This window comes from Carcharodon carcharias, chromosome 7, assembly GCF_017639515.1.
Source record: "Carcharodon carcharias isolate sCarCar2 chromosome 7, sCarCar2.pri, whole genome shotgun sequence".
Taxonomy (NCBI): domain Eukaryota; kingdom Metazoa; phylum Chordata; class Chondrichthyes; order Lamniformes; family Lamnidae; genus Carcharodon; species Carcharodon carcharias.
The window spans coordinates 140,173,014-140,198,038 of record NC_054473.1 but is presented as its reverse complement, the minus strand read 5'-3'; positions in this window follow the sequence as shown (position 1 = coordinate 140,198,038).

Sequence of the window (25,025 nt, the reverse complement as noted above, 5' to 3'; positions counted from 1 at the left end):
GACAGAGTGACTGAGGCACCTGACTGCACAAAGGCAAAAGCAGCAACCTCATGAAAAAAGGGCAGGAGGAACTCCCACACATGCTGCCCATGGGTGACAGTGAGCCGTGGCTGGTCAGCACCTAGCAACACCCAGGGTCTATAGACACCGCCTGCCATTCCTGTAGATGACTGAGGACCAGTGTTGCCGACGACTGCGCATGTCTTGGGACCTGGTTGCTCACAGCTGCTACTTACTATAGGACATGGTGCCAAGGGGACATGGGAGCCATCCACTGCCAGTGGCTGTGAAGGTGACTGCGGTGCTCAATTTCTATGCCAGTGGCTCCTTTCAGGGCTCCACAGATGACCTCTGTGGGGTTTCACAATCTGCCACCCACAAATGTATCCATGAGGTCACAGGTGCCACCTTCTCCATGGCGCACAAATTTGTGCATTTCGCTCAGGACTGGGACAGCCAGGATGCAAGGGCCACTGGATTCACCCTGGTCTCGGGATTCTCACAGGTGCAGGGTGCCATTGGCTGCACTCATGTGCACTCAGGTCTCCATCGCTACACTCAGTGGACTTCATCAACCGCAAGGGCATCCACTCACTGAACATGCAGCTGGTATGCGAACACCAGAAACGCATCCTGCAGGTGTGCACATGGTTTCCAGGGAGTGTGCACGATGCCTTCATCCTGAGTCGCTCACAGATCCCTGCAGTCTTCCAGAGTCCACAGAGACTGCAGGGTTGGCTGCTTGGAGACAAGGGCTACCCACAGAGGCCGTGGCTGATGACACCCGTGCGGCAGCCTCAGACTGCAGCAGAGCGACGGTATAATGAGGCTCATGCTGCAGCTCACAACTTGGTGGAGCAGACCATCGGGATGCTGAAGATGCAGTTCCAGTGCCTGGACCGGTCTGGTGGAGCCCTGCAATACAGTCTGCAGAGGGTGTCACGCATCGTCGTCATCTGCTGCGCCCTTTACAACCTGGTGCTGCAACAGGGAGAGGGGCTGGCTGAAGACAAGATGGAGGAGCTGCACGTCTCCTCCGGTGAGGAGGACGCCGACGGGGTTGAGGGTGAGGAGGGCCTCGGTGGTAACTATGACAGGGATGAGGCTCTCGCAGTGGCTAGATGAGGCAGGAGTACTCAGGAGGCCCTGATAGCTGCCAGATTTGTGGAGGATGATGACAACATGCAGTGAGGTGACCCCATAGATCCTCACATCGCAGTTGTAAACGTTTCACTCCAGGCTGCCTTTTCACAGCACCAATACCCTCTGTGAGAATGCTCCTGCCATGGAGATGCAGTGGAGGCCCTAATAGTCACTCGATCACAGGAGGATGATGACAACATGCAGCGAGGGCACACCATAAATCTTCACATAGTCTCTGAGAATATCTGGCTCCTGTCTGGCCGAGGGCAGCTCACTTGTGCTCCATGATCAGGGCCATCTCAGAGGTGCAACCATGAAACTTTAGATGCATCTGATGCTTCAGCCCTTCAGGAGCTGGCGCACAGCATCACTGGTCATAGATGCTGGTGTCATGGGGGCCAGCCCCACCTTAAAGGTACTGAGAGCACACAGAGAGAAGGAGAGAACTCTGTTGCACCTACCAATTACATTCTGGCAGCAATGACCAGTATTGCCAAGGTGCAGGCATCAATAATGTGTCCAGGGAGTGTGAGGCTGGGCCATCACTATGGTCTGAAGGCTGCATTGGGCACAGGGAAGAGGCCTTGGACTGAGACATCTGCCTTTATCTTGTGGAGAAAAGTTTCACATCTGAGTGACAAGAACACTGCTCATCAGAACAAGGAGCCACAGGTAGGATGATATTCTTAGGAGTTTATAGATAATAGTGAATAGTATGTACAAGTGATTAACACCCATGGCCAGGCTGTGCAACTACTTTTACCTAACTTGCTTGGCCTAAATAGCCAAGTGGTTATGGTACTGGGTTTGTAACCCCAAGATCAAGAGTTCAAATCTTGCAATGGCAAACTATGAAACAATGTAACTTCATCTGAAACAGATGGAAACGTATTTGTACTCGAAAGAGTTACTCTTACCTAACTTTCCTAACCCTGCCGCTATGTCTTGCTGCTTCTCGGACATCTACAGCAGAGGTGGAGGCAGCCTGCTGACTGTGACACCCTGTCTGTGAGGACTTTGGCAGGCGTCCTCAGGAGGGCCAAGAATTGGAGGGCCCCAACATGCTCACCGGGTCCTGCTGTGTGGCAGTGGCTCCCTCCTCAGCCTCTGAAGCTGGATCTATGGAGGTTACCAGATGAGGGGAGTCAGATGGGCCAACACTCCCAGAGTCACCTGGGTGGATGGTGATCTTCCTCCGTATGGATGTCCGTGGGCCCCTGGCTGACTCCATGAGTGGAAGGGGTAGCTGGAGTGAGATCGAGCTGCCCAGTACCCCTCTCACGTACACACTGTTGGAGGCCTACTATGGCATCAGAGATGGAGTTCAGCCCTTGCAGCAGTGCAGGAGTGACATCCTGGACCAAGGTTTCCATAGCGGCCACCATCCTGCCAGTGTTGACCTCGGTGCATTGGCATGACAGCACTATCACCTCAGCCTGAAGACAGACAGGCTGCTCCATCATATCTTGCAATCTGAGGAATGCAGCAGACATCCCTTCCTGTTGTTCCTTAGCTTGGCTTTGCATCTCCAGCAACTGTGACATGACAGAGTCCAGAGGCTCATCATTTGATCCAGACTCAGTAATGTTCTGGCCCCCAGATGTCTTCCGAGTGGCGGGGACCTGGGAAGTCCCTGCCTCCACCCGCTGTGGATCAGACAGTGCGATGTGATCACCAGATTGTAGTCCCAAGGCTACTCTAAAGCTAGGTCCCACTGAAGTGTGTGTCTCTGCGCTGGTGGATGGTGTGGGTGAGCGCTGTGATGGGACTTCAGGGAGGGTACCTCCTGATTCTTCTTCAGAGGCTTCTTCAGGGCTTGACTGGAGGCCCTGGGTCATGCACTCAGCCAGCTGTTTGGCAGATGTGCCTGTGAAAGCAAGGAGAGATAATTAGTGCATGGCAGTGGCCTGTGAAAGAGGACACATCACTCACAGCATGGTTGTCTGATGGATGTTGCACTGCTGGATCCTCACTTGGTAGAGCAGCATCGAAGTCACTGTCAGCACATGACCGATCCCGGTCATTGCCGGCCAGCTGGATGGCTCTGCTTTCAAATTCTGCCAGAACTTTGATTTCCGGCGTCCCTCCACCTGTCTGCGACCATACCCTCCTGTTATGAGCCAGTTTGTCCTGCATGGTAGGAGATGGGGAGAGTGTATCAAGACACCTGCTGGGCCAGATAATAAGTATGCCTAGCCTGTGTGGGTGGTGAGTGGTCCCATGGACAGGATGAGGACAATGACGGTGTTTGTGAAAGAGTGAATGGTGATGTCCCTTGCACTGGCAGTGAGTAAGGGCCCTGTGGATGTGTAATGGGTTTGTGAGTGTGTGAGTTGGCAGTGATGAAAAGAGTGACTTACCCTGGTGGAACGGAGGAGATCATTCATCCTTTTGCGGCACTGGGTGGCTGTCGTCCTCTGCAGGACACTCGCACTGACCACTGCTGCCACCGCCTCCCAAGCCAGGTTGGTGACATTGCTGCCCATCCTGCGGCCAGAGCGAGAATAGAACAAATCCCGTCGGGCCCCCATGGCAGCCAGCAGTCGCTCGAGGGACCGGCGTAATGCAACAGTGGGGTGATGGCAAGTGGGCGAATGAGCGCCCACCCGCCATGGAAGCGGCGTGTTTTGAGGGAGTGAATATATAATTTGGCGGGCTCGGGAAGATAGGGCATGGAAACCCGCCACTTTCATCAGTGAGTAGGGCTCTATTTTACCCGCCTGCTACTGCACTTAGTGCAATTCTGGGAAAATTCCACCCAAAGACACATTCTGGCTCATTCATGGAATAAGATCTACTGCAGGAGTGTCAGATGGTGTTGAATGCTGGAACATCTGTTATATAAAATAAGATTACAGCTGTGTTCTGCCTCTTTTAAGCTGCCTGAGAGCTCGGGGCTTTGATTGGTTATTTGGACACCTGCTTATAACACATGCTCCATTTAATGACAATGCCTCTGAGTTCTTGTTGACTGAGCATCATATAAAAATGAAAAAAGTATTAAATGAAGAATCCGCAAAATTACTTTTTGCGTCATTGGATAAGTGTTGTAAAATATGGAATTTATACTTAAAATTATATAAAATTTTAGCTCCACACATTCAGATTTATAACACCTAAATACATTCGAGTGTCAGCGTTATGATGGAATGCTGCACTACCAGGAGCATCAGGGGATCTGTTCTCTTAGATAGAATTAAAATTTTCCATGCAACTGTTTTGAAGAGGATGTATGTTCTCCCTAGTGTCTTGGTCAATATTTATCCCTCAACCAACATCACTAAAACAGATGATCTGATCATCATTTCATAGCTGTTTGTGGTACCTTGCTGTGTGCAAATTGGCTGCCATATTTCTTACATTATAATAGCAACAACACTTAAAACAAAAACTTAATTGCCTGGAAAGCTATTTGGAACAGCCTGAGGACAGGAACGTGTAGTGCAAGGATGACCAGAATGAGTGTGCTAATATGTGATGTAGATGATGATGATGTATCACTGACCATCAGTCAGTCATGTGCTAGACTCTTGAGAGAGATGTTGGAACAAAATATGCTTAAAGCAACATGCCTACTCTATAACCTGTTTAGATATAGTATTAATAAATCTGTTTTAAGCAAGTGCCAGAGTACAACTACAGTCTGCCTAAGGGGAGATAGGTCATGCATGCTAGTAACCAAGAAACATGCTAGAGTCCACAGATCAGAGGGACCATCCAAAACATGGTGAGAGCAGTGGAGACATCAATGCAAAAAATATAGTAATGCCATTGATGGACTCACAGCAACTTGATTGAATCACAAAAAATTGATAGCAGCTCATACTTAGGACTCAACAGAAGGAGGAGGGAAACTGGAGGGAGGTAACAATGACCATGTCTGGTGAGCAGTCCCTGCCCCTACCCTGCCCATTTGACTGTCTCGAAGATCTGCAGGGAGGCCATAAGTTGGAGTTATGGAAACTGCATTTCCTCCAACATTAAGCAGCACCAGTGCCTTCACACAAAGGAGCAAAAGCATCAGGACAGTTCCTTTATTTATGTTGTAGGTCCAGTAACAGACGACGTCTTCCTGAGGCAGGGGGCGGAGGAGTCCACTGTGAACTTTGACACCGTTCTCAAGGCCTTCGACACCTCTTTTAGCCCAGAGCGAAACTTATTAATAGAATGAGCACATTTTAACCAAAGATCCTGGGGAATCAGTTGAATTATTTCTCACTGACCTATATTGCCTAGCTAGCTCTTGCAATTATAGGGCGCTAAAGGATGAGCTAATCCGCGATCACAACATGATGGGCATCTGTGATGAAAAGCTCTCCAACTTTCTGCAGACCAAAGACAACCATACTTGGGACCAAGTGGTCCAGTATGCAAGGCAGGCCGAGCTTAGAGATATAAACTGGGCCATAATACAGCGTGGCTCACAGATAGTGGTCCCACCCAGAAAAAAGCCCACCAAACCCGGCGAAAGGGTAGTAAACTCTACTGCAGCAGCAGCCATTTTACATTGCGGAGCGAGGAACCAATATAGACACCAGATCCACCCAGCAGGGGGCGCAGAATGCATCCAGCATTGGAAGGCTGGACATTTCAAGTGTTTCTGCAAATCCAGCAATAGTAAATCAAGGTAGAAGACGGTTGTAATGCTGCTTGGTGTCTCACTTAGAAGTCCAGAGGTTTGTGTGGTTGAACATAAACTGTTTATTGTTAACACACAACTATATACATATCTCCAAGGCATAGTCCTGACTAGATGCTATCTTCATGCCGATTTCTATCAGACTCTCTCTCTCGTCCTCTCTCTACACACTATTTTGTGACTCTTAGCATGATAATGTGAGCGGTACTGTTTCCCCAGTCCCATATTAACCCTTATGAATCTATACAAAGAGAAAATATTTTGAACCAGACTCCAGAAATCAAGACAAAGACAAAATTACAGAGTTTCGAAGAGAAGTAAATGGTCTTAATCAAGACTAATTGCAAGCTAAAGTCTTCAATGCCATCTTTAAAATTGGGTATAGGAGCTGATGTTAACATACTAGATGATTATCTAGACTGGCTTCAGCCAATGCCCCTTTATTCATCAGATGAAGAATTGCAAGGCCCAGAGCATACAAATCTTCCAATCAAAGGCAAGATAATTGCTCCTCTTCATTGTAAGAGGCAAATATCATTGATTCTCTCTTTGATGTCCACAATCAGCACACATCCTTATCGAGCGGTGATGTTGGTATACTTCTAGGAATCCTAGAAAGACAAGATGATGCCCAAAAGTTGAACAACTCAATGTTGTTCATCAAACAATCTTCAACCTTTTATTTAGAACCAGTGAAACTTCAATTTACAGCAGCTGAGGAGGTGTATTCAATCAGCAGTGAATTCCTTTCTATCTCAGAAATACCATCCACTAGACCCCAGGCAGAGTTTAAAGATTATGGATCTCACAGTTCTATGAAGCTAGGCCAGAGGTGGCAGATACAGAAGAAACTGCGGCAGACAGTGGCCACCCACAAGACAACCTGTTGAACATAAGCTGGCTCTTTCCTGAAGAAATTAGTGAGGAAGATACCATTGCATCACTGAGTGATCTGGTGTAGAATGAGTTCCTAGAGGTTGGCCCATCATTCTAATCGATAGACGTACCATATTAAGTCTCTGATGTCTTTTTTGAGGAGTCAGTTGTGTTTCTAGCTGCTGAGCAGCATTCAGCTCTTTATTCCACTGAATCTCCCAACATAGTTACTATTCCATTACTGGTTGCCCATAAGTCTTTCATTGAGAATGCCTTGCCTGATTCCATGTTAGAGTCCACAGGGAATCGTACTACCAAAAAGATGGTGGCACCTATTTCCAGGGGTGAAAGTCAGTTGAGGCCCGTACTCCAGTCCCAGTTGAAAATCTTCTTCTCTGTATGTCAACATAGAAGCTAATGGAGGATCTTAGCACTTCTTAAGCTTCACAATCCTGTACATAACAATTATCTACAAATTATTCATCTACAAGAAATTTATCTTTATTTTGTTGTAGAAATTCATCCCATTGCAGAAAATGGTGCTGTCTTGTCTCCACATTCTCAACAATTCTTCCCATTGCCTATGGTGGAGCAACCTCACACAGAGAAAAGCATGGCTCTGTTCACATTGCCTACAGAAAGTAGCCATTCCTTCCAAAATACTATCTGAAAATCATTTCTCCTTTTCCTGAAAAGGCTTACTGGACCTTTGCTGATTTTTTCCTTTGTTCTCCAGATTCATTGAAGTCTCAGATCTTCAATATCTTTTCCCTCTTCAATGCAGCAGTGAATGATACAGCTGTGAGAATCTTCGCTGGAAGTGAAGATCATTCGTCTTCTAAAGGTTTTTCCCTGTGTGCTTGAAGGGAACAACACATTCCTCAGAGTCCTGATTTCTTCTCTTCAAGTCCCAGAGAGTGCAAGAGCCTTTCAGCCTTCTCTCTTGGATCAGATTTTCTTTGCAAAAGATAGATTGTCTTTGTAGTTCAGCCTTCCTGAAACCTACACTCCGCTTACCAGCAATGCTGCAAGGTTGCAGTCCCTTTTTGTCGATGATGAGGTCCTCCACACAAAGGAAGCCCTCATTTCTCCAAGATGAATTCCCTCAGGGCTGAGAATACTTTAGGAGATGGAATCCCTTAGGACTGTGACCTGGGGAGCGGGAAGAGTAGGAGTAAAAGTTCGGTAGAATCTGTAGTAGTAAAAACGAAGGCCAGGATTTTCTGGCTCCCCATCGTGGGCGGGACCCGCCGCGTGCGAGGCAACGCCTCAGCCTCAGCCAGAAATCCATTGACTTGCAGGGGGACCGAAAGATCACGGCGGCAGGCGGGTGCAGAAAATCCCGCCAGGAGTTACAGAAATGCAGTGTAAAGACACGGGGCGGAATCGCCCCAGGTTTGCACTAAGTGCTGTAGTGGGCAGGTAAAACAATATTTTACCCACCGGCTGCGAGGGCGGGTTTTCATGCCATATCGCCCAAAACCCACCACCTTACTTAAGCATTCCTGGGAAACGCACCGTTTCCATGGCGAGCAGGCTCTGATTCACCTGCCGTGTCATCACCTCGCCATTTCATCATGCCAGGCACCATATTTAAAGTACAGCCGCATTCAGTGCTTCCAGGCCATGACTGCAGCAAAGGAGACATGGCCCTGAAAGGCAAGAAGACTGCAACCCTCAAGCACCTTTTGGATACAGTGGAAGCCCACTGTGATGCCCTCTACCCCAGCTCTGGCCGCTGAAGGGGCAGCGACATTACCACTCCGGCTTGGTAAATGATAACAGTGATGATCAGTGCCAATGCTGCACAGAAGAGGTTGGCCATCCAATGCAGATAGAGGATGAATGATTTCATTTGTACAGCCAGGGTAAGGCAACCATCTCATCACTCTAAACTCACACATTCAAGCCCATCACACATTCACTGACATCTCACTCACTGCCAGCTAAAGGGACATCACCATCCATTCTCACATACATACCCTCACATGTCCGCCTGACCTCATCTCCTCTGGAGACTGCCTCCTCAGTCATCACCATCTCGAGGCCACTTGCATAGATCAACATGTGCCCCCACACACACCCTGGGATACCCTCCTTCCCCAGTACAGCTCTCATCCTGCAGTCTCTTCCCTTGCTTGAGACCATTTCTCCCCCTTCCCCAAGCAAGACCTTGCCCTGCAGCTGTTGAAAAGCCAGCCAAATGTGGCTGATCTGGTATATAGAGACCTACACGTGAGCCCCCCTAAAAGTGATGTGGTGCTGTCTATGAAGCCTGGTGCTGATAACTGTGAGTGCTGACCGAAGCAAGGTAGGCAAACAAACTTCAAAGTCCTGAGCGAAGTGCAGTCCACCAAATGCATGCCTTATAGATTCTGTTGTGAAAAATGTCAGTGCATTTTCCTGCTGATGTAGGTAGACGATCCAGTGTAGGGGGAATGAGGCCGGCAGGCTGGACTTGTAATAATATGCTGATGTATTACAATGAGGTTCTTGACATCTGATGGTGGAGGCATTGGTGTAGTGGTACTGTCACTGGACTAGTAATCCAGAGAACCAGGATAATGCTCTGGGCACCTGGGTTCAAATCCTGCCACAGCAGATGGTGAAATTTGAATTCAATAACAGTCTGGAATTAAAAATCTAATGATGACCATGAAACCATTGATGATTATTGTAAAAACCCAGCTGGTTCCCTTTAGGGGAGGAAATCTGCTGTCCTTTCCTGGTCTGGCCTACATGTGACTCCAGACAAGCAGCAATGCCCTTTGAACTAGGGCAACAAGCCACTGAACACACCTGATGCCAATGGGCATGGAAAATCCTGCCCATGGTTTCATATTGTTCTTAAAAAGTAGATTGACTGCACCTCCCCCAGAGTATTGTGAGGGTTAATAGAATGGGTATGCTAATGTACGATGTAGATGATGATGTCTCACTGAATTAGTCAGTGATATGTTAGACTCTTGAGAGAGAGGTTGAGGCACACCATGCTCAGACGCTTACTCTGTAACCTGTTTAGATATAGTATTAATAAACCTGTTTTAAGCAAGTGCCAGAGTACCACTACAGTCTAAGCGAAAATAAGTCACGTACACCAGTAACCAAAAACCATGCTAAGAGTCCACAGGTCAGAGGAACCATCCAAAACAGAAAGATGCTATGAAAATGCAAGTCATTTTTAATTTGACCAATTTTATCAGCCCCAACTCTCTGAAAGAACCATTCACTTGATTCTATTCCCCTGCTCTCTCTTTATATCCTTAAGAAATGTTTATTTTTCAAAATTTATTCACTTCCCTTTTATAAGTGGTATTGGATTCTACTTCTGTCATCATTTGTGGTCAAGTATTCCATATCCAATTCCAGTTTGAGAAGGGAGTCAGGCAGTGGTGAGTTCTGTCACTCATGCTGTTAATGCTGTGGGAGAGAAGATAATGAGAATGGTTCAGGAAGAGTTAGAGATGTTGCTGCATCATAAAAGGTTGCAGCATATGGAATCTCAGCTTATCAAATGACACCACACTCATAGCCAGAACAAAGGAAGAGCTAGGGACTATGGCCAGCCTAGTCAAAAGACATAGGGCTGAATAATATGGGTTGGGGGTGCAGACGGCATGCTCCCCTCACTGCCCCCCGGGATCAATGTCCAGCGTGGAGTGGAAATGCACCTCAACAATTCACCTTGAAGCCATAAAGCGCTGCAGAGCAGACTAATGAGGGCCAAATGGGAGTTCTGCCTCTTATTGGGAAGTCCCACGCTCTGGTGCTGCCGGCCAATCAGATTGGCTGGCAGCTGCATCAGTCCCAGCAGTGCCAGAAAGATATCAGTGGCAGCTGCTGGAACTACAGGAGAAGACGATGATCAAGGCCCATGGAACCCCAGAGCAGGTAAGGCTGGGGTCTTGGGCCAGAAGAGCTTGGGTAACTCAGGGAGAGGCATGGAGTTGGGGGTGGGGGGCGGCGGGGGGGTGCGGGTGGTGGGGTGGAGAGTATGTATGAAGGAAAGGGGAGGTTCAAATGAAAGGGGCTGCCCTGCAATTGGCAAAGGGCAGTGCCCAAAAGGCAACCTCCACCAACACCCCCCCCAACCCCACCTCTTTCCTTCCTGTCCTTTAACCATCTCAGTTTAAAAAATAATCAAAATCAGCCTTCCCGCTCTTGTCCGGCTGCCTATGCCAAATGCATTATGACATGGGTGGTGTATTATCAGGGTTAATTGGCTTGATTAGAAGCCTAATTTATGCTTGATTATTAATTTAAAAATGGGGGGGAGCGCCTGCTGATCGGCACCCGCCCAACGCAACCCCCCCCTCCCCCCCACCACCCCCGGTATTATGAGAGTGAGTGGGACAGCAGTGGGATGTGCGCCCACCCTATTTTAAGTTATTCCCCACTCCCCCCACAGGAACCACACCTGCCAAGGCACATAGAATTTAGCCCACAGTCAGTTCGACTGAACATAAATATCAACATTATGGCTGTAAATGGCAATGGAAAAGTCATGATTGGAAGCACCGAGTTCGAGGCAGTAGAGAGTTTAAAGAACCCTGGCTCAATGATAAACACCAAAGTTACATCTAAGAATAAAATCCAGGTTAGGTTAGCTATGACAAGAGGTAGCACTGGAAGTCCAAAAGCATCAGCATGGAGCTGAAAAAATGTCTAGTACAGCCAGAGTGAAATGTTACATTCCTTGGATGCTGGAGTTGAACTCTGAAGAAAAAGGATGAGATGAGGATAACAACTTTTGAAATGTGGGTATGACAGAGGATGCTCAGAATCAGTTTGATAGACAAAAGACAAATGGGTGGGCTAAATGAGCTTTAGAAATTCGGGAATCAGTAGGGTTGCTAAGTACAATTAGAGAGAGAAAGATAGCCAAGTACAGACTTTAGAAACAAAGACCGGATAGCCTTGCCCTGGCAACAATTAGAGGATAAATTGAGGGTAAAAACAAAAGAGGAAAAGGAAAAATCAGATTGGATAAGATTGGGACGTGGACTGAGGGAGGCTGGGAGAAATCCACAGAAGAAGTAAGACAATGCCATAAGATATGGTGAATACAAATGAATGAATGATTCCTATCCTAACAATGCTCTTGTTTTGAATTATTTTCATTTGTCCAGGACTTCCATCTCATTTATCAAAATCATGAATTTTGTTTTGGTTATTTCTTTTTAGAAATGAATGTTGCTCAATGATCTTTTGTAAATACTTGGAAGAAGAAATACCTTAAAATACATTTTGTGCTCCTGAATTTCAAGTCCATTTCTATCCTTGGTTCTCAGTTCTTCTCCTGAATGCTCTCTTGCTAATTACTGTATGCCTAAATTTTGCCTCTGCAGCTAGGCTCCTTTTTCCTCTGTGTTGTAACTGAAAGTGTAGTCTCTCCTGCTGTCTATCAGGGGTCACATGATGTTCTGGAGGCTCTGACAAATGAGCCCTAAGTGTGGGTATTCCAGGGGGTGGGGCTTGCTGACGAGAGTCCTGATCGAGCAAGTAGCACCTGAAAAGCTCTCTGTAATAAAGTTCATCTGTTTTTTGTTGAAACCTGTCCGCGCCATCAAGTCATTACACTTGGCGACTAGGGTAAAATAGCTCCGACACTGCACCTTGCCTTGTTATCGTGAGTACATAGATTCTTAAGAAAAGAAAAGACTACTCACCAGTCGTGCCACTCATCAACAGAATTGATCCTTATGATGCGACTATGGAAGACTGGAGCCAGTTTGTGCAGCACCTCGGATTTTATTTCATCGTGAACAAAATTACCTGAAGAAAAGCAGAAAGCCATCATTTTGAGTGTGTGTGGCAGTAAAACATACAACCTCATCCGCAGCCTGAAGGCCTCAAATGTGCCCAATTCTAAGTCCTATATTGAATTAATGGACTTCATGAAGATGTATTTCCAGCCGAAGCCATCCGTAATAACGCAGTGATCTATGTTTAATTCCAGAGTTAAGGACCTGTAGAGAACCTTAAGCAGTTGACACAGCACTGCAACACTGGGGATAAGTTAAATGATGTGCTGCGGGACCAGTTAATTTGTGGAGTTCAGGATGACGCCATACAGCACCATTTACCCACCGAGGTCGACATCGACTTTAAGCGCGTCCTAGAAATCTCCCTTGCCATGGAAAGTGCTGCGAGAGACTCGCAGGCTTTGCAACACATACAACATGGTGCGGCTCTTCATGTGGGGTGGGAACCTACCACCGACTGTGGTGTGAAAACCAGAGACACAACATCGAAGCGAGATGCAAGGTCTGCTGTTAGAAACATGAAAAGACCTGGTAGAAACACTTCAGCAGCGACTTCAAGATTAAGTTGTTATAGATGTGGGGGTGACCATGGACCGTACACCTGTAAATTCAAGGAGGCAGAATGCCATTACTGCCATAAGAAAGGTCACGTAGTAAGGCGATGCAGGGCAAAGTCAAAATAGCCCATAAAGCAGAAAACCAACATGATTGAATTAAAGTTTACAGCAGAACCTGAAGCTGCCGACAATGACATTTATTCTCTATATAACATCACCACTGTGAAAACTGAACCTATCACTGTCACAATCCAAGTTAACTGGCAGCCACTAATAATGGAGGTGGATACGGGAGCCTCAACTTTAGTGGTGGGAGAGCACACTTTTAAACTCCTTAATGAAGGTAAACAGCCAATAAACCTGGAGCAGACAACCACTAAATTAAAGGCATACACACCGAAATCTACTCAGGCAAAGGGCACCGCCACAGTACCAGTGTCTTATAAGCAACAGACGGCCCAGCTGCCTGTGTTAATAGTGAAAGGAGAAGGACCCAGTCTTTTGGGCTGAGACTGGTTACAGAAGATCAAGCTTGACTGGTCTGAGATGTTTCACCTGAAAACAGGAGGAGTTCCTGAACTGCCAGGGAAATGTGACATGGTTTTTCGGAATGAATCAGGGAAGTTGAAAGGTGTGCAGGCCAAGATATATGTGGATCCTCAGGCGACATTGCGTTTCTTTAAGACCAGACCTGTGCCATATACGTTGAAGGAGAAGGTGAATGCAGAACTGTTAGAAAAGCTGGGCATCATCCAGCCTGTCCAATTCTCAGAATGGGCAATACTCAGAATTCCAGTGGCTAAGCCTGACCAAACTATACACATTTGGGGATACTATAAATTGACCGTAAATAAGGCAGCGAGCGAAACTGGACAAGTACCCCATTCCAAGGATAGATGACTTATATGCAAAGTTGACTAGAGGCAAATCCTATACAAAATTGGATATGAGCCACGCCTACCAACAATTAGAACTAGGTAGCATGTCTAGAGAATATGTGACTATTAACACACACAAGGGTCTTTATCAGTGTGCTCACCTACCCTTTGGAGTCTCATCTGCATGCACCATCTTCCAGAGAACAATGGAGAGTCCTTTACAAGGACTTCCCCGAGTGGTAATATACCTAGATGGTGTTCTAATCACAGGGTCAACTGAGACCAAACATTTGGCCAACCTGGAGGAGGTTCATGGAAGCCAGCGTATGGTTAAAGAAGGAAAAATGCACATTTCAAGCACCAGGAGTTACTTACCTTTGTCACAGGGGGCAGAATTTATCCCATGTCAGGCAGGCTCGGCACAGAGTGGTGGGGAAGCTGACCACTGTCTGTGATTTCACACTGACAGGCCAATTAGGCCCACCCAGCATGAAACACGAGCGGCAGCACTCAACGCTGCCTGTGTGGGGGCGGGAGAACGGCGAGCATGAACTTTGCGCATGCACATTGAGTGAGCGCTTGAAATCTCCCTGAGGCACAGAGCTGCCTCAGGGAGATGAAGCATTTTCTAAAAAACAAAATAAAGACCTGAAAAATGTAATGAAACATGTCCCCTCATGTGACTCTGTCATGAGCAGGGACATGTTATTAATTAAATTTTAAAACTGTAATTTATTTTTTATTGGCTTTTGGAAACCTCATCCGCCCGGCAGCGAAAAAATTAAGTTAATTGGCCTTAAGAGGCCTTTCAACTGTCGGTGGGCACGCTGCCAACTCCAGCATGCGCCCACTGCCTGAGCTATTGCGCAACGGCATGTTGACGTCGGAATATTTAGCTGAAGTCAACACGTGTCATTTCACTCTTGAGCAGGTCAGGTGCTCGCCCACCTGCTGAGCTACAAATTTTGCATCCGGTAGAAGAGAAAGTTTGGGCAATAAAAGATGCACCCTCACCATCCAATGTAACCATTCTCAAGTCCCTCCTGGGTATGATTAACTACTATAGCCATTTCTTGCCTAACTTATCAACTGTGTTGGCATCATTGCAATTGTTGTTAAAAAAGAATCACCATTGATCATGGAATTCACAACAGGAAGAAGCCTTTGTGAAAGTAAAGAAACTGTTGCATTCATTGTGTTTATTGGTACACTACGACCCATCGAAAGAATTGGTTTTAACATGCGACGCCTGTCCTTTCGGTATAGGGTGTATTAGCACAGAATGGAAAATGGATCAGAAAGGCCCATTGGCGCTGTCTCAAGAACCCTCTCCACAGCTGAGAAGGGTTAATCCCAACTAGAAAAGGAAGGTTTATCGGTGATATTCAGGGTGAAAAAATTCTACCAGTACCCACATGGACGATATTTTACCATTGAGTTGGATCATAAACCATTAATGGGTTTATTCAGTGAGGATAAGACCATTCCGCCAATAGCATCAGCAAGAATACAATATTGGGCTTTTATATAATCTGCATATGAATATACTTTTATGTACCACCCTGGTTTGCACATTGCAAATACGGATGCAGTCGTCTCCCATTACCTGATAGCATTGTACGTGCACCTGTTCCACAAGAGTTTGTGCTATTACTGAATTTGTTGAATTTTTCACTTGTGTGTGCAACGCAAATTAGAAATTGGACAAACAGAGATCCAATATTGTTAAAAGTCAGAGACTGTTTTGCAAGGATGGTCAAATTCACCTGTATCTGAAGAGATTAGACCATTCCATGCCAGAAAAACAAAGTTAAGCTGTCAAGATGGAATCCTGTTGTGGGGATCAAGAGTTGTGGTCCCATCACAAGGTAGAGAACTACTCTTGACAGACCTTCACAGTGCGCATCCGGGCATGTCAAAGATGAAAGTGCTTGTGCAAATCTATGTCTGGTGGCCAGGCATTGACAGTGACATTGAATGCATGGTCAAGTACTGCCTCCATTGTCAGCAACAACAGAAGTTGGCTGTTTCAACTCCACTGCATCCATGGGAGTGGCCTGGTCAACCCAGGGTTAGACTACATATCGATTATGTAGGACCATTCTTAGGTACCATATTTTTATTGATGGTAGGTGCACATTCTAAATGGATGGATGTGTAAGAAGTCAAATCGCCAACATCGAGTGCAACTGTCAAGAAGCTATGTCACTGTTTTAGCATACATGGCCTACCTGAAATCATCATTTCTGATAACAGTACGGCCTTTACAAGCAAGGTACTTCAGAAATTCATGAATCTGAATGGAATCAGACATATCATCCTTCATCGAATGGTTTAGCCGAGGGAGCTGTACGAACTTTCAAGTCTGGTATGAAGAGGTTATCAGAAGGTTCTCTGGAATCCTGACTTTCCCACATTCTTCTCAGTTATCGTACAATGCCTCATTCAACTATGGGTTCAACAGCATCTAAATTGTTGAAGAAACACTACCTACATACATGGTTAAGCCTGGCGTTTCCAAATTTAGAGGGGAAGGTAGACCAGAATTAGAGTAATCAAAAATTGAACCACAATATACACAGCAAAGCTCACACATTCAGTGTAGGTGACATGGTATTCATGCAAAATTTTGGAAGTGGACCTTGTTGGGTTCCTGGATCAATTGTCTCAGGGGTTGGTCCATTATCTTTCCAAGTACAAGTGGAAGATAGAATTGTTCATAATTCACAGAGACCATATTCATGTTAGAGAGACATTCAAACAACCAACTATTCCACCTGCGATTAAATTCGAACTGTCAATTTCTGAGGTGACCAATCTACCTAGAATAGACATGCCCAATGTCTCTGTAGAGTTGTCAAACCTTGAACAGCCATTTTCTGATGATGTGTCTCATGTTGCAATTCCAGATCCTGTCGATCCTGTTGAGGAACCTCAAGTGTTAGAGCTATGCCACTCTAACCGTATAAGGAGAGCACCTCAGAGACTTGATCTTTATATATGTACATGTTGTTGGATATTCAAATGTTTCCCTTTAAATAGAAATGGTAAAAAAAAGCTAAAGGGAGAGGAAATGTAGTAACTGAAAGTATAGCATATCCTACGGTCCATCAAGGGTCATGTCATGTTCTGGGAGGCTCCGACCAATGAGCCCCAAGTTTGGGCAATCCAGATGGTGGGGCTTGTTGATAAGAGTTCTGATCAAGCATGTAACACCTTTAATTATCAACTTAACATGGTTTGCCTTTCCTACAGTCATTCCAGCAAACCCTTTTACAAATCCTGCTTTCAGGAAAGCAGAGTTTTTTCCCCCTTAGTGAATTAGGATCACGCTTGATTCTAAGTTTAGATTTATCTGGCACATTCAGTATTACTCCATGAGCTGTCTTACTTGTCTCTACTGTACTTCTGAGAAACTCTATCAATCCTCTCACTTTAGATTTTTCCTTGCTTCTTTAAACATAGAAATTTTAAGGTGATTTGCCTTGCCCCTAGCCTTTGGCATTTCTAATTCCAAGCTCATGTGCAGTTTATAATTTTGTGGTTGTTGTCTTCCCGGATGCTACAATTCCCAGTTACTGTACATTTTTTGGGTTTATTAACAAACAACAAGCCAAGATGAGTTCTTACTTCACTAGAGTATGAGAAGTCATACTTTACATTTACGATAAGAATAATATTGCAGATGCTGGAAACCTGAAATGAAAACAGAAGATGCTGGAAAAGCTCAGCAGGTCTGGCAGCATCTGTGGAGAGATCCCTTCTAATGAAAGGTAACAGTTTTGAAATTTTAACTCTGTTTTTCTCTCTACAGATGCTACCAAGCCTGCTGAATGTTTCCAGTATTTTCTGTTTTCGTTGCATATACCAACTCTGCCAGATGTCAGGAAGATATAATAATTTCCATAATGTTATTGGAATTTATTGTAAAATAGAGTAACAGTGGGATATGTCTATTGTGTGCCTGTGTCTGTGTGTGTGTGTGTGTGTGTGTGTGTGTGAGTGCGTGTGTGTGTGTGTGTGTGTGAGTGTGTGTGTGTGAGGCTTCAGTGAATTAGATGTAGTTAGTCTGGGTGCATGGATGTAAGAAGAGAAGTTAGGTTTGAAATGTTAATTAGGTAAATGTGGGGAAGTTTTAAAATGTGAAGTGTAAAGGGAACATTTGCATTTTTAAACAAACTATACTGGCTTGAATTCAAAGGAGGGGATGTAATGTATACCTAGCCAGTAGAAGTAGTAAGAAATAGTGTGTTTATTTATTTTTCCCAAAGGTTACTGGCGGAATTGGTTCCATGATAGTTTTTTTTATTAGTAGAGAAGTAAAGTTCAAAAGACATAAGAGAGAATTTTCACGTCAGCATGCATTGGCGGGCCCCGCTTGCTGACGCGTAAAATGACGTGCGGTGATGTCGGGCGTGCATCCCAACGTCACCGCACATCATTCACATCTCCCATTCAGCGGGCACATACCTGCCGAACTGTCAAAGACTTGTTAAAGCCATTCAAAAACCAATTAACATCATTATTAATGCTGCCTGTCCAACCATAATGTTGGCGGCAGGCGAAGAGCCCAAGCGGCCTTCGCGTTTTTCATGAAACCTCATCCATGGGCAGGATGAGTTTTCATGAAGGTTTTATTAAATTAATAAATAAATTTTGCTCAATTCATAAGCATGTCCCAGCTCATGTGACTCTGTCATGTGAGGGAACATGTCTGAATAATTTTAATCTTTCTTTTTTTTCGAACTTTCAATCTGTACTTAATCTCCCTGAGGCAGCTCCGTGCCTCAGGGAGATTTCTGCGCTCTTTTGCGCACATGCGAGAAAGAACACAGGCCCCAACTCTCCTTCCTCCACTCGCCTGCATAGGTAGCACTGAGCACTACCAGGTGTGTGTCACGCTGAGTGGGCCTTAAGCGGCCAGCCCACGTAAAATGGTGGTGCGCAGCCGATTGTGGGCGGTGATCGGCTCTGCACCCGCCCATGCCTGCTCCCGATCGGCCCACCCGACAGGCAGAAGATTCTGCCCGTGGTGAAATAATGGGAATTTGCATTCAAAGAGGAAAATATGTATATGGAGAGAAGACTGTTTGTAAGGGAGGCAGTTTAAGATCCAACGAGTGTAAAAAGCCTGCAGCCTGTATGCACCAAACTTGCTGCCTCCAGGTACTGAAGTTAAGAGAACTGATTTTGAATCTGACTGTTCAGGGTGTTGGTTACTTTTCCTGGGTCTTTTAAAATCTATGTGTCTTACTGTTGCCTTAATGAAAGTGTAACCGGGAATTACATTAATTAGGGGATTTAGAAGTTATTATAGTAATAATTTGTAGACATATATATGTGCTTACAATATTTTATTAATAAATGTTTAATTTAGTTTTATATAAGCCTCTTAAGACTCAGTCTTAGTAATGAATTCAAAGCCCGCATCCTGAAACATACAAATTGAAAATTAGTTGTGACAGTTGTTTCAAGTTTCCCTCTGGGATTTGAACAACTCAGCATTTACCATCTGCAGTGTCATAATGCAGAACACACTGGGAGTTAGTTAAATCACACAGTAAAACAACTTTCCTGTTCTGAATTTTCTATCTTTGCATAGAGAAAATTGTGTCTCCTGCCAGTTGTCTGTGGCATACTGTAAAATAACCTTGGACCTCTGGCATGTAAGAGATGTCGAAATTGAGAAAGTAAATTTGTAGATTTCCCGCTTTCATCCTCAATGCTAATATGTCGGCAATTTTATGACCTACCTTCTTTCATATGTTCCCTCCCGCTTTAGCATGGATTTCTTGATGTTTGACAAAATAAAAACAGAAACAATCACTTACACAGTCCTTAGCGAGGCTAGCACAGAGCTACTGAGCATAAATGTATCAGACCTCCTGTTCTACATTACAAAAGTGCAGCCCCAGGTAAGGTGATCAATGTGGACTGTCGCATCATATTGCAGTGTCTCTGACACCCTCTTCCCTCAGGTTGTTTTATTCATAAACCATGGCACATAGATTAGGCCCCTTGCTCCTAAAGTTGGATGCCTATGTTTTGAATTATCTAAACAAATGGATTTGTTGACTATGATTGATCAGGTTACCTGAAGAGACATTACACCAGAAGTTAAATTCCTCACCAAAATAGGAAAGCTTGGAATTTGAGCAAAGGTATTAGAAATTTTACTAGAAATTAGGGGAAATAAAAATTGAGAAAGGTGAAGTTTAAAGTTGAGAGTAAATATTGTGTGACGGTATATGAATATGTGTAAGATTCTTTGACAGACATTAATGAAAGAGGATTGGGCCTGGCAAAAAAAAAAGACTCCAGATGACAACTTGCCAAAAAATGGACATGCTGCAACAAAGACTTAATAACTTGCTGTCTGATGAAAGCGGTTGGATGGTTTTATGACAATATTCAAGTGATATGTTACATTGGAATACTGCCAGTGCTACCTCACAATATAGACTGCAGAAATTAACCTTGCCAAGTATGTATTTTTTATTTGGAAACAAAATGTCATTTATCCTTGAAATTGAACCCAGTTAATGCAGTGGTGCAATTCCAAAAATGATGTTTGTTGCTGTATGTCTAATAGTAAACTTAGACTGCATTTGACTATGCAAAATATAATCGTTTGCGTTAACCACTTTCCTCACTCTGCTGGAGTCTGATTGGGTCTTCTACAGCCCAAAACAAAAACAGAATCACCTGGAAAAACTCAGCAGGTCTGGCAGCATTGGCGGAGAAGAAAAGAGTTGACGTTTCGAGTCCTCATGACCCTTCAACAGAACTAGGTGAATCCAAGAAGGGGTGAAATATAAGCTGGTTTAAGGTGGGAAGGGGGCGGGGGGTGGGGGGGGTGGGTTGGGTGGGGGGAGAGAAGTGGAGGGGGGTGGTGTGGTTGTAGGGACAAACAAACAGTGATAGAAGCAGATCATCAAAAGATGTCACAGACAAGAGAACAAAAGAACACATAGGTGTCGAAGTTGGTGATATTATCTAAACGAATGTGCTAATTAAGAATGGACGGTAGGGCACTCAAGGTATAGCTCTAGTGGGGGTGGGGGGAGCATAAAAGATTTAAAAATATTTTAAAATAATGGAAATAGGAGGGAAAAAGAAAAATCTATATAATTTATTGGAAAAAAACAAAAGGAAGGGGGAAGAAACAGAAAGGGGGTGGGGATGGAGGAGGGAGGTCATGACCTAAAGTTGTTAAATTCAATATTCAGTCTGGAAGGCTATAAAGTGCCTAGTCAGAAGATGAGGTGTTGTTCCTCTGGTTTGCGTTGGGCTTCGTGAAGTCCAACGCAAACTGGAGGAACAACACCTCATCTTCTGACTTGGCACTTTACAGCCTTCCAGACTGAATATTGAATTTAACAACTTTAGGTCATGACCTCCCTCCTCCATCCCCACCCCCTTTCTGTTTCTTCCCCCTTCCTTTTGTTTTTTTCCAATAAATTATATAGATTTTTCTTTTTCCCTCCTATTTCCATTATTTTTAAATATTTTTAAATCTTTTATGCTCCCCCCACTAGAGCTATACCTTGAGTGCCCTACCATCCATTCTTAATTAGCACATTCGTTTAGATAATATCACCAACTTTGACACCTATGTGTTCTTTTGTTCTGTTGTCTGTGACATCTTTTGATGATCTGCTTCTATTACTGCTTGTTTGTCTCTACAACCACACCACCCCCCTCCACTTCTCTCCCCCCACCCCCACCCCTCCACCTTAAACCAGCTTATATTTCACCCCTTCTTGGATTCACCTAGTTCTGTTGAAGGGTCATGAGGACTCGAAACATCAACTCTTTTCTTCTCCGCCGATGCTGCCAGACCTGCTCAGTTTTTCCAGGTAATTCTGTTTTTGTTTTGGATTTCCAGCATCCGCAGTTTTTTGTTTTTATCTTCTACAGCCCATCTTTGCAAATTGGAAGGGAATACAGCTGGCATCTAGAATCTTGCGGAAAAAGTGATTATTCTCTAAACATATTAAATTTAATTACAGATCTGTTACAGCAAGCCTCAGTAATCTGTATTAAGATCCATGAAAATGAAAACATGATAGGAAAACTCAAGATCATTACTGTTTAAACTTTTGTTTACAGTTCTAGGTTTGAGAGTAATTGTTTAACTGTTTACATATTTGTATAAATTATTTTATCCAGAATCCTATCCATTATATAATCGAAGGTCTCATAGCTCCCCACAGTTCATTATTGTGTATGGTTTTAAAAGAAAATGTGCTGGACATATTGTTCGAGGATGGAAAAGTTGTTGATTTGTGACATTTAGGTTGCAGCTCCTCACCTCACAAAATCAGTGCCGCAGGCTTTTTTGGTGCATTCTGCTCTATCCAGTCCCTTAACAGTGTTTCTTCTGCTTTGGTTGTGTCGGCATCACAGACTAACATCCGTATTCTGCCAATGTTTTTTTTAGAATTATGAATGTTGTCAACTGATAATGACCATATAGTCTGCGTTTTTTTTTGTGGTGTTGATTGAGGGATAGATATTAGCCAGGACAGAGAGGATAGCTTCCCTGCTCCTCTTCGAAATAGTGACATGGGATCTTTTGCCTCCACCAGAACAGGCAGATGGGGCCTCACTTTAACGTTTCATCTGAAAGACAGCACCTCATGCAGTGCAGTGCTTCCTCAGTAGTACACTGGAGTGTCAGCCTTAGTTTTTATCCACTCAAGCTCTGGGTTGGGACTTGAACCCAGGACCTTGGTTCAGAGGTGAGAATACTACTAACTGACACTCAGTTGACACATTGATTGTAAGACTCCATGGCAATGTAGGATTTCCAACTTACATAGTCAAATAAGACATTGAACTGTTTTGGCCACAGAGGCCCAGTTTGAGGCCCACTCTTCTTCATGACAACCTTGGTCCAATAATGGTCAAAAGAGGTGAATTCCAGAGGTAAGGTGTGAGCGACTGCCCTTGACATCATGGCAGCAAGTGTGGTATCAAGGAGACCTGTAAAATTGAAGAAAGATAGTTATGAGGCCAATCATCTCAGGGCATCATTACAGGTGTTCCTTAAGTGACTCTAAAGATTTCATCTAGACTATAAAGGTATCAAGGGGTATGGAGAGAGAGTGGGAGTATGGTGTTGAGATAAAGGATCAGCCATGATCATCTTGAATGGCAGAGCAGGCTCAAAGGGCCAAATAACCTCCTCCTACACCTTTTTTCTTTGTTTCTGTGTACTTAAGTGTCCTACATCCAAGTTTAATCAGCTGCTTCATCAATGACTTTCCTCCAACATGTGGTTGGAAGTGGAGGTGTTCACTGATGAGTGCACAATATTCAGTACCATTCCTAACCCCACAGATACTGAGGAAGTCTGTGCCCATTGGCAACAAGACCTGGACAACATTCAGGCTTGGGCAGATTAAAAGGCAAGTAATATTCATACCACACAAGTGCCAGGCAATTGCCAGTTCCAAGAGGAAATCTAACCACCTCCCCTAACATTCAATTGCATTGACAGCATAAAACCATAAGATGTAGGAGCAGAAATTAGGCCATTCGGACCATCAAGTCTGCTCCGCCATTCAATCATGGCTGATAGGTTTCTCAACCCCATTCTCCCACCTTCCCCCTGTAACCTTTGATCCCCTTACCAATCAAGAACCTATCTATCTCGGTCTTAAATACATTCAATGACCTGGCCTCCACTGCCTTCTGTGGCAATGAATTCCATAGATTCACCACTCTCTGGCTAAAGAGGTTTCTCCTCATCTCTGTTCTAAAAGGTCTTCCATTTACTCTGAGGCTGTGCCCGCGGGTCCTAGTCTCTCCTACTAATGGAAACATCTTCCCCACATCCACTCTAATCAGGCCTTTCAGTATTCTGTAAGTTTCAGTCAGATCCCTTCTCATCCTTCTAAATTCCATCGAGTAGAGACCCAGAGTCCTCAAACGTTCCTCATATGTTAAGCCTTTCATTCCTGGGATCATTCTCATGAACCTCCTCTGGACCCTCTCCAGGGCCAGCACATCCTTCCTGAGATACGGGGCCCAAAATTGCTCACAATATTCTAAATGTGGTCTGACCAGTGCCTTATAAAGCCTCAGCAGCACATCCCTGCTTTTATATTCTAGTCCTCTCGAAATAAATGCCAAAATTGCATTTGCCTTCCTAACTACCAACTCAACCTGCAAGTTAACCTTAAGAGCATCCTGGACTAGGACTCCCAAGTCCCTTTGCTCTCCAGATTTCTGAATTATCTCCCCATTTAGAAAATAATCTATGCCTCTATTCTTCCTACCAAAGTGGATGACCTCACACTTCCCCATGTTGTATTCCATCTGCCACTTCTTTGCCCATTCTCCTAACCTGTTATTTTTATTTATAAATAAATAAATAAATATTTAGCATTGCTGTTTTTGAATCTCCTATCATCAACATCCTGGGTGGGTGGGTGGGGGGGGGTCAACATTGACTAGAAAGTTAACTGGATCTACCACATAAATAATGCGGCTCAAAGGTCAGGTCAAAGCCTGGGTATTCTGTAGCGAGTAACTCATTTAGTGACTCTCCCAAAGCCTCTGCATCACCTACAAGGCACAAGTCAGGGATGTGATGGAATATCCTACATTTGCTTGGATGAGTGCAGCTTTAACAACACAAGAAGCTCAACACCATCCAGGACAAAGCAACTCACTTGATCAGCATCGCTATCCATTGTCTTAAACATCCACTTCCTCCACCACTGGCACACATGACTGCAGTGCATGCGAGCTACAAGATACTTAAAGCCTCAATCACTTGCAATTTTTGGATTTAGAACCAGCCTTGCCAGTGTCATGCAGATTCTTGCTATTTCCAGAGCCTGGCAACACTTTGAAGATGGCTCATGATGGGAGGTTGGACGCCAATCATAGGCTGATATACATACCATTCAAAGGGTTAGAAAAGCTCCAGACTGATGTCCCTGGTATTTCTAGGCCAATATCCTTATATGCCATTTGGATCTTTTTGTGAGCAGCTCCATTTCGAGGCACCATTTTCCTCTCACTCTGCCTGAGCAGCATTCACCTCAGCCTTCGAACTGTCCAATTGGATCTCCCATGCCTTTGTGCCGCCCGCCGTCTCTAATTGGATGGGGAAATACAGAGTTGGGTAAACTGCTGACATGAGCAGGGTCAG